This window comes from Hippichthys cyanospilos, chromosome 21 (genome assembly GCF_059441005.1).
Source record: "Hippichthys cyanospilos isolate Australia breed blue-spotted pipefish chromosome 21, RoL_Hcya_1.0, whole genome shotgun sequence".
Classification (NCBI taxonomy): Eukaryota; Metazoa; Chordata; class Actinopteri; order Syngnathiformes; family Syngnathidae; genus Hippichthys; species Hippichthys cyanospilos.
In genome coordinates, this window is record NC_142389.1 from 4,193,305 (window position 1) to 4,202,998 (window position 9,694).

A 9,694-nucleotide genomic window follows, 5' to 3' on the forward strand; every position below is an offset into this window, starting at 1 on the left:
TCTTGCACTACTCTGGCTTGCAGAAGTTAGAAAAGGAACACACGCTCCTGCCCAGCAGAGTTGCAGTCGGAACTTTCTCGACTTTTTGACCCCTCCCCCTGGCTTGCACCCTGTTTTTTTTGTTGTTTTTTTATTTTTTTTTAAATAAGGCTGTATCAAAAGCTTGAAAACGCTTATTTATAGCCGCCCAGTCATGTGTTTCCTTAGAAGCTATCGTGGTCCTCAAACAGAAGGAGAAAAGACCTTTTTTTGCCATGAGAATTGTAGTTATTATTTTATGCAATTTTTTCAGGCTTAGACTAACCTGTAACCTATATAAACACTGTCAAAAAAAAAGGAAACAGTCAGTGAAAGTTAATTTATAGCTATTGTTTTTTCTTTTGTTAGTGTGAAAAGGACACCGTTTTAAACAATGGGGGGGGGGGGGGGGGGGGGTCTGCAGAAGGTTTTGTTTTAATATACTGTATTAATAACCGTGAATTTTCTTCATGATTTGAGCCCTGTGTCTTTTGGTCTAGTGCTATTCATCTGCAGTTGTTTTACTAGCCACTAGGGGGCAATCCACTGGTAAAGCGAATGAGTGTACCTGTGCAAGGTGGCCATTTATGGAATAACTGGGAAATGGAACTGAAAAGATGTGAATCAACAGCTATGCTCAAAAAGTTTTCAAAATATGGTATCAAAAATATAAAAATAAGTTGAATAAGATCTTGTATTATGTGTAATGTGTAAATATTTTAAATAAAATACAAAAGAAGACGCTATGGAAGTTTTGGAGCAAATTTGGGAACTAATCACTCGTTTCATCTGTTTCTTTATCTTTGCTAGCATTGTTGTCGTAAGGGTAATTTTACTCCTTAACAGAATTTTAGGGGTTCATTTGGAGCTGTGTTTATTTTCCACGTCAAATATCAACACATTTTTTTTTTCCAGATTCACCGAAGCTTGAGAGAAGTGCCTTCTACACATCGTAATTTTTGCATCCTGTCATTAGCTTTCCCAAAGAAGAACAAACAAACTCATGTTTTTCTCTCTCTAATGTTAATTGCACATAAGATGACAAGGGTACCGTATGGAAGTTTCCAGAACGAAGAAAATTCCTCACCGCCATCGTTGTGTGGAAGCTTAATGAGGCGGCCATTGAAACCCAGCTTTTTGTAACCAGCTTTTTGTATTCCTCAACATGTCTATTTATTGCCCTTTAAAAAACAAAAAGCAGGATATAAACAAGGCTTGCAACTTATAAATGATAAAAATAAACTAAAATAAATAAAGATAAATAATTTAAACAAATTCAAAAAACATGGCAAAACACAGCTAACTTGAAGTGCAAACCAATGAAAAAAAACGACTTATAATCAAACACATTATTTACGTTTAAGCACATTTTAATCAATTAACAGTCAAAATGTTATTTTCGGTCATGTCAAACCGACTTTATTCAAATTTTTCAGATTTTCCAAGAAGGTCTCAATGGACAATTGGGAAACAACGCTCTCTAGTGGTAGGATGGCAAAGTGCTTGATTTGTCTTGTAATCCAAAAAGTGCTTGACTTTTTTAATGTTAATATTGCAGAGGTTCAGCTTAAACCAATATCATAATCGCGATTAAAAATCGATGAGTGTGCATCCCTAACGGTACTTGAACAAAACATCCTCTTTAATATCCTTTTTAGACCACGACTCATCGGAGCTACCCTACTAAATCCTAGTGTGCACAACAAAGGACATCCTGACCTTTCCAATGATGCCACGTGTGTTTGGAACGCAATTAACTTTGCTATCTTTCCGAGACAAAACGTACACAACACCGGACACGAATGACTCGCTAATTCAAATGTGACCCCAAATATATTCAGAAAAACCTAGCAACTTGAAAAAGACCATCACAAGGTGACTGAAATAAAAAGAACACCCCACACAGATGTGATTTATGTGCATTCATGCTTTTATGTTTGAATGGTAAGCTCGTGTGAGCTTTTTAAGCATGCATGGAATAATATAGAAGATAAACAGGACTGCATAATTACATTGTGTGCAGAGGGATGCTAAACATTTTAAATTGAGGTGAACGTAAACGGCTGCGGTTAGCATTTATGAGGGTGAATAGCATCCCATGCAAACACATGAGGCATCAATGGAAGAAGAGAAATTTGTCCTTTACTGAGCACACCAGGACTTAGTAGGGCAGATCAAATAAGTCAAAAGATATACACCAACAAGAAATGTCTGCTAATGAGGACACAAATAAATAATGTTATCATTTATCCTTCCGGGTTCGATAAAACACATACCTGAAATGTGAAATCCATGAAGTAGAAGTTGATTTCTCTTTTTTTTACTTAAAGATGTTTTTGTGTGTACTTTTTAACATGGTTCTTTCAATTATACCGTATGTGTTTTTGCTGATTGCTTTTATTATGCTTATTATGTATTTTTATAATGTTTTGTTTATTATACATATTGCTTGTTATTGTTTTTTTACACCTTTTTGTTTATTATGCTGTCTTTTCATGTGTTTATTTTTATTTATTATTCTTAAAAGTCCTTTTCATGTATTTGTTTTTGTTTTATTCTTTTTAAATTTTTGTTTTTTCATTAATATATATATTTTTTTGTTTGGATTCATTATGTTAAAATTTAGTTATTATGTGTGTTTTTATTGTTTTTTTTCATGTTTTTCAACTCGTTTTACATGGTTTGTTATTTTTGCACAGTTTTTACAATCTTCATTTAGTTTCTCGTTTTGTTTATCGTATATTTTAATACAATATAAGGTAGATAATAAAATACAGTTACAATATGTTTTTTTCGTTTTTCGTTTTTTATTTTGCATTTTCTTTTCATTCATTATACTAAATGTACTTGTGTTCATTACATTTTTAAACTATTTGTTTTTGATTACCTTTTATGTTTGAAAGCTGTAAAATATAATAAAAAACCTCACCACAGACTTAATACGCTTTTTTTCACTTTTAAAATTCCAAATGTGAACGTGAAAGTAAATATGATAGTTTAAGCACTCAAAATGTCGATCACAAAAAACGACAACAAAAATACGGTCTGCATCTGTTTAAGGAGGTCAAAGTTTGCTGTTCAAAAGAAAAAAAAATTGCCCATATTCCCTAATGAGGGTAGCCTAGCCTAGGCTAACTTCGTATTTCTTGATGATCTTCAGTGTCGTATATCATTTTATATCAGATCATATTTTGACCATTTTTTGGGACTATTTTCTTCCATATCATATCAGTACTGCTATTGTGATAACTATGTGCTCATGCCATGTTGAACTTTGAAACAATGTCACCATATGGGTGAAATTTCAGCTCCCTAGGGTCTCCTTTTGAAGCTTTCCCTTTGAAATAAAATGCCTTTGATGTAAATAAAAGCTAATCCTGGTCTTTCCAAAGATGTTTTGTGTTTGGATGGGATGCAATTAATGTTTTCACGACGCAATTAATGTTTCCGCTTTGCTGCGACAAAATGGCCACAACAGCGAAGACAAATGAATGGGTCGGGTTTCGTGCTGTTGAACTCACCTTTGGCCTCTCGGTATTGTCTGTTTTCATTCTTTCCGAGGTCCCCAAATGCAAAGCGGCTCTAAAAGCCTTCAATATGCTTCATGTGTCATTTCAAACTACCGTGAATGAGTGCTCACTGGCCTGTATGTTAATAATTAGGAGGCACCTCGCTTCCTTGCTTGTTGTGCTCTGGGATTAGTCAGCGCAACACATTTCATAGATTAGAGCTGTATTGAAAGCAGCTGCTCATCACTGCTGCTTGCCAGTAGCTTTATATATATATATATATATATATATATATATATATATATATATATATATATATATATATATAAAACCGAGCTTACAAAGTTTTTTCGTCCCCTAGTTACAGCATTTTCCTCACTTTATGGCATTAACAAAAACTACAAAATTCTAACTCACCGTGCGAGTCGCATGGCGCTCATACGTCACTTTCGTGACTGCATACCTCATATTTATTGCGCGTTTTAGTGCTTTAATTGGTTAGCCATGGGTCCCGAGATTGCTAGTGATGTTAACGCGAGAAGTAAGAAGATGATAACTATGGAAACGAAGCTGGAGATAATCAAGAAATTTCAAGGAAGAAGTCATATCACTCCAAATGTAAATACAATTTAATTTTTCCTTTATATATGTGTTATTTATGAATTTACTTAATTACTGCATATAAATGAATAGTATATATATCTATATATACAAATATATATACATGTTTATCATATGTAGTACTTACTATATTATTTTGTTACTCATTTTTAACTTGTATACAAAATTTTGATGTTTTTACCTGGGATTTTGCACAGATTAGTGAATTACCATTGGTTTCTATTGCCCACCATACGACAATTTCGCCTTACGATCCCAACTCCGAAACCGATTATTTTCGTACGGTTGGGGTCCACTGTTTATGTACATACCTGTAAATACACACATATATACATATAGATATAAACAAATATATATATATATATATATATATATATATATATATATATATATATATATATATATATATATTTATATATATATAAGGTCAGCAATACTGGCCTATGCTATATGTCGTATAAGAAGTGTGCTAAATTCAAGCTTTTGGCATCGTTACATTTAACAGGGGCAGTGTCAGGGGTCGTATCAGCAGACCAACGGATGGGAATCTGTAAAACTGAAACAAGATATTCATGGCCGAGAGCGATGGAAATGTTGTTGGAATGGAATGCTACTTGAAGAGCGGACCTCGGGAGAGAGTTTCTTTATTGAATGTGGGAAGCCTGGACCAAGAGGAGACCTAATTCCACAGTGACAAAGAGCAGCTGCTTCTTCAGTACTCAAGCAGCAGTTTCTGAGAAGAAAGCTAGAAGAACCACCAGCGGTCCTATTTAAATCCCGACGGCGCAGCAACACAAAGCAGATTCAGATGGAAAACCGTCCAATACCGAAGAACAATACTAATCGCGGGAACTTCAAAGCGACGACTGCGCGTTTGATACTGATATTGTAGGTCGGTATTGGAACCAAATCAGAGGGAAATTGGATACGGTTTTAAAGGGAAGAGAACATCTTGGATTACTCATTCAACAGCGCGTCGCTGTCACGCTTCAAAACGGAAAAAAATAGTCCATAAACGGTCGTGAAAAGCAATATACGAAATCTGCCGGAACGCAAGACGTCAACGACCTCGGGGTAAGTTCGCATCGACTTAGTCAGCCATGCGGCGAGCCACCTGTGTTGTTAGGCGATCAAGTGTAACGCCGTCAGAGGTATGGATCACCAGCACCCGGGTTTTCAATCAAACCGGCGGCGTGAGAGGAAAAGGTGTGTCCAAAGTGTCACTGACAAATGCTGAGCGTAAGACCTCGGAGGGTTATCGGGGAGAAAAAGGGCGGAATGACACGGAATGAAAATTGGAAGATAAAGAGATGGATGAAGCCGGACAGCGGTCGGAGAAGGGGAACGGTCAGAGATAAGTCACCCAAAGACGAGCGAAAGAGTTCAGCCAGAAGGACAAAACCGGCTTGGACAAGGCCTGTTTTGCAACAATACCAAAACACTGAGGTGTGAAAGTCTTGTCGTGCCCCATCAGCCTACGGGGGATTGAGTGAAAATCCTCTCCAAAGTCGCCAGAAGGGAACGAGAAGGAATGGAGCCGTTGAGGATATTGCGTGGACTTGGTTGGCTAAATAGGTCAAATCACGTCAAATTTGCGTCAAAATTATTTACACAAATTCATACAAAACGGAGATTTCACAGATCCACAAACATATTTGAGGTTTTAACGTGTTTTATGGATTCACGAATGTGACCGGCCCAGGAAGAAGAGGCCAAGTCAGCGGTTAGAATGACATGTAAACGACACATTTGAATAGCATGGAAAAATAAGCTGATTTTTTTTCAGAAAATATAATTTTTTCAATCCTCAGCAGCCATAACGTTGGAATTGTAAAGTAGTGGTTCTTAAATGGGGGTAACAGTAACCCTGGGGGTACTTGAAGGAACTCCAGGGGGTACTCCAGATTTTCAATAAAACATGCAAAAATCTTTTTAAAATAGTTATTGAATTAATTAATCAGAAAATATAAGTTCATAAAACAAGTTTTATGTTCAGCCAGATTCTCCCCCATACTAGAATGGTTCGATCCAACTTGACACGTGCCACCTCTCGTTACCTGTCAAGTTAATGATTTAATTTTGTGAACACAGCTCTTCTATGATCCCAAAAGAGGACACTCTGAGTTGAATATTTTTCTGTGGACAAATATTTATTCATAATTATTTCTTTTTAGAACAGGTCAGACACTTTATGTTGATTATTTTTTTGCGGACTAATGTTATTTAATAATTATGTTATGGTTTATTTTCTCTACTATAACCCCAAAACAGAACGCTTTATGTTGATATTTTAATATCATTTAATTAATTATATATAAATATAAATAAATACATATATACATGAAAATATTAATATTTGATATTAATATTTTAATATGTCCTTATTTGCACTGTGTTACAGGCATACAAAATGTTAAGAGACATGTACATATTGTAGATGTATTTGTGAATTTGAAAAGTATGAAAACACGCAAATATGTTTGTGGTTCCAAAAAATTAATTAAAAAATTATACCTTATAAATAATATATTTGTGGGTCTGAAAACCTGTGAAAATCGAAAATATATTCAAAGATCGGAAAAATTGTGAAAATCAAAAATATATTTGAGGATCTGAAACACATGAAAATCACAAATATTTTTGTAGATCTGAAGTGTAAACTGTGAATATTTTGAGGATTTTCAGAAAAACACTTGAAAATCAAACATTTGTTCATGAATCCCAAAAACTTGTGAAAACGGCAAATTCTTTTGTAAATCTGAAAAACATAATTATTATTAAAAAAGTGTTACGTGTTTTACAAGTTGGGTGTGACGTTACATATTTCACCTTGATGTTTTCCTTCCGGGAGGTTATTTATCAAAAGTTCTCCTAAACTAACGCTGATTATTTCAACTTTCAAATCGGCGTATTGAACACACGAGAGTAATGACAGCCAACTCCGATGACTAAAGCGTTTTTTTTTCCCGTTCTGGCTGATGCGAAACCGAGTGTCCTTGGCAGGACTGCCATGTTTTACTATCATTTACGTGGGCAGTTAATTTCGCATTTGCCGAATGGTTTTCGACAGATAAGCAAGAACATATTCCCCCAAAATAATGACGGTGAAAATATTGCTGTCATATCCGGATATGCCTGTCAGAATGATACAGAATTGGACACAAAATGCGTAATCTTGGCCCCGGGGAAACCTGATAAAAATCATTAACGCCAAGTCAGGGTTCGGTACAAGAATGATTAGTTCATTACGAGTAAAGGTCAAAAATTAAAGTGTGTTCTTGTTGGTTTGTATAAGCTAGGACAGGCATTAAACATTTAATAAAATGCCTGCCCTAAATTTTTGATCCCTTGTGCAGTAATTTTGACCATTTTGGGTCGTTTTCTTCCACGTCATTTTCTCGTTTTTTTTTTTTTTAGCTGAGGGTTGGCACACTCCTGGTACTGTGATAACAAAGTGCTTATGTGGTATGATGTTATCAACATCTGGGTGAAATTTCAGCTCCCTGGTGTCATTTTTGGCTTTTTTTTTGTCAGATTCTTCCAAGTCTTCCAAGTCCAAGTATGACCCATTCCTGGATTTGTGATAACTAACTAAGTGGATGCGCCATGTTTAATTTTGACATGTTGTCACCATCTGGCTGAAATTTCAGCTCCCTAGGGTCTTCTTTCAATTCTTTCCTCAGCTCAGAGGTCTTCCTCATTCTCTCACCAGCACAATCAACTTCACAATTTGAACAACCTCATTAAATGTTCATGAGATCCAATCGTTTTAGACTAATCTACTCGCCGAGACAATTTGGCGGCCAGAAAGGAACACACAACTTTATTTATTTATTTTTTTTAATCCAACAAATTGACTACTTTGTCAAAGTGGAAATGAGGTTTCGCCTGTAATTGCAAGTCAATACTGGGACGTCTGTCTTTAAAAGAGCTATCAACAATACTTGGACATTTGGTATGGAGAATAAGATTGTTTTGTTTTTAGCTTGGCGCTTGAATTTGATACAAGCTCCCAGCGTGAGCTTGTAAAGGATTTTACAACTATAGCCTTAAGTCAGACCACCTCAAAATTGAAGCTAATGTTTTTTGTTTTTTTTCCCTCCAGATGAAATCAGCAGAGGATAGAGCAATGCTGGGAAATTGTGATAAAAATGCAACTGTATTGACTGCATGATCAAATAGGGTTAGGCGTGGCATATTGTCAATGAGATTTTACAAGGGAATTTCTTATTGAGGAGTTGTCGGAATGTCAAACTCACAAGCTTTCATGTCAAGCTATATTCCTAGTTTCTTTCCAAATCTAGCTTCCGAGTCCAGTTTTCCTAATCTATTATCTTAGTCTGGGCTTCTGAGTCTAGTTTTCAACTCTAATTTTCTGAGTGTACTTTTAGAGTTTAGCTTCCAAGTCTATTTTTTTGTCCATTTCCCCATTATTAATTGCATGGGCCAAAACTTCCTAGTTTAGTTTTCAAGTTCGGTTTTATGAGTCTATATTCCAAGAATAGTTTCTGAGTCTAGTTTCAGAGCCTAATTTAATGAGTCCAGTTTCCCATTATTAATTGAATGGGCCAAACTTCCTAGTTTAGTTTTCAAGTCCGGTTTTATGAGTCATAGTTTTCTGAGTCTTATTTCAGAGCCTGAGTCCAGTTTTGGAGTCCAGTTTTCTGAGTCTGGCTCCGAATCTTTATCAAGGCTGGTTTTCCCGAGTCTATATTCCTTGGATAGTTTTCTGATTCTAGTTTTAGACTTTGGTTTATGACTGTAGTTTTCAGGTGCGTTTTTTTAAGTCTAGTTTTCCAGGTAAAACAAAGGGAGTCTGGTTAACATGTCAAGCCTGAAATGCAAACTCTACACAGAAAGCCCAGAGACAGATGGGATTAAACTCAGGTCCCCAAACTGTGAGGCAGACGTGCTTACCACTTTGTTACCGAACCGCATGACGGCATATACAAAGGAAAAATAAAACAATGCATGTACATGTGATCATGCATCAACTGGACTAATTATAAAAACAACTCGAAGTGTACTTAGACTCCTTCAAGCGTCATGACTGACAAGCTAATCATGTGTTTTCATCCGCTCAGTCCCCTATTGATTTTGCATGTCAAATAAGCCACAGCCCTCAACGGACAAAGTGATTTTCATGCCAGAATGGTAAGCGCCAATACCCCTGATGAATATTTCATATTTGACGGCCTAATATCCACAGCCTGGATGTCATCAGCCTGTCATTATGTGCCTCTTGACTGAGTGTAAAACGGCTCTTTGCTTTTGGGGCTTGACTTGGGGTCAGCGGGGTCGCGGATTTGTTTTTATGGCTTTGCCATTAGTTACTGCTTACGGCTGCACTTGAGAATCATTTTTACCTGATATTTCTTCAAGATGTACGTATATGTCCTACTTTTATCATGATATTGCTGACCAGTATTATTATTTAATTTTTTGGCATGTATATAACATATGACATGGCAAAAAAATGACAGTAAAAGGTAGCATTATATTACAATGACGTCATAATCTCAGCGGAAACGCATATGATCATCATC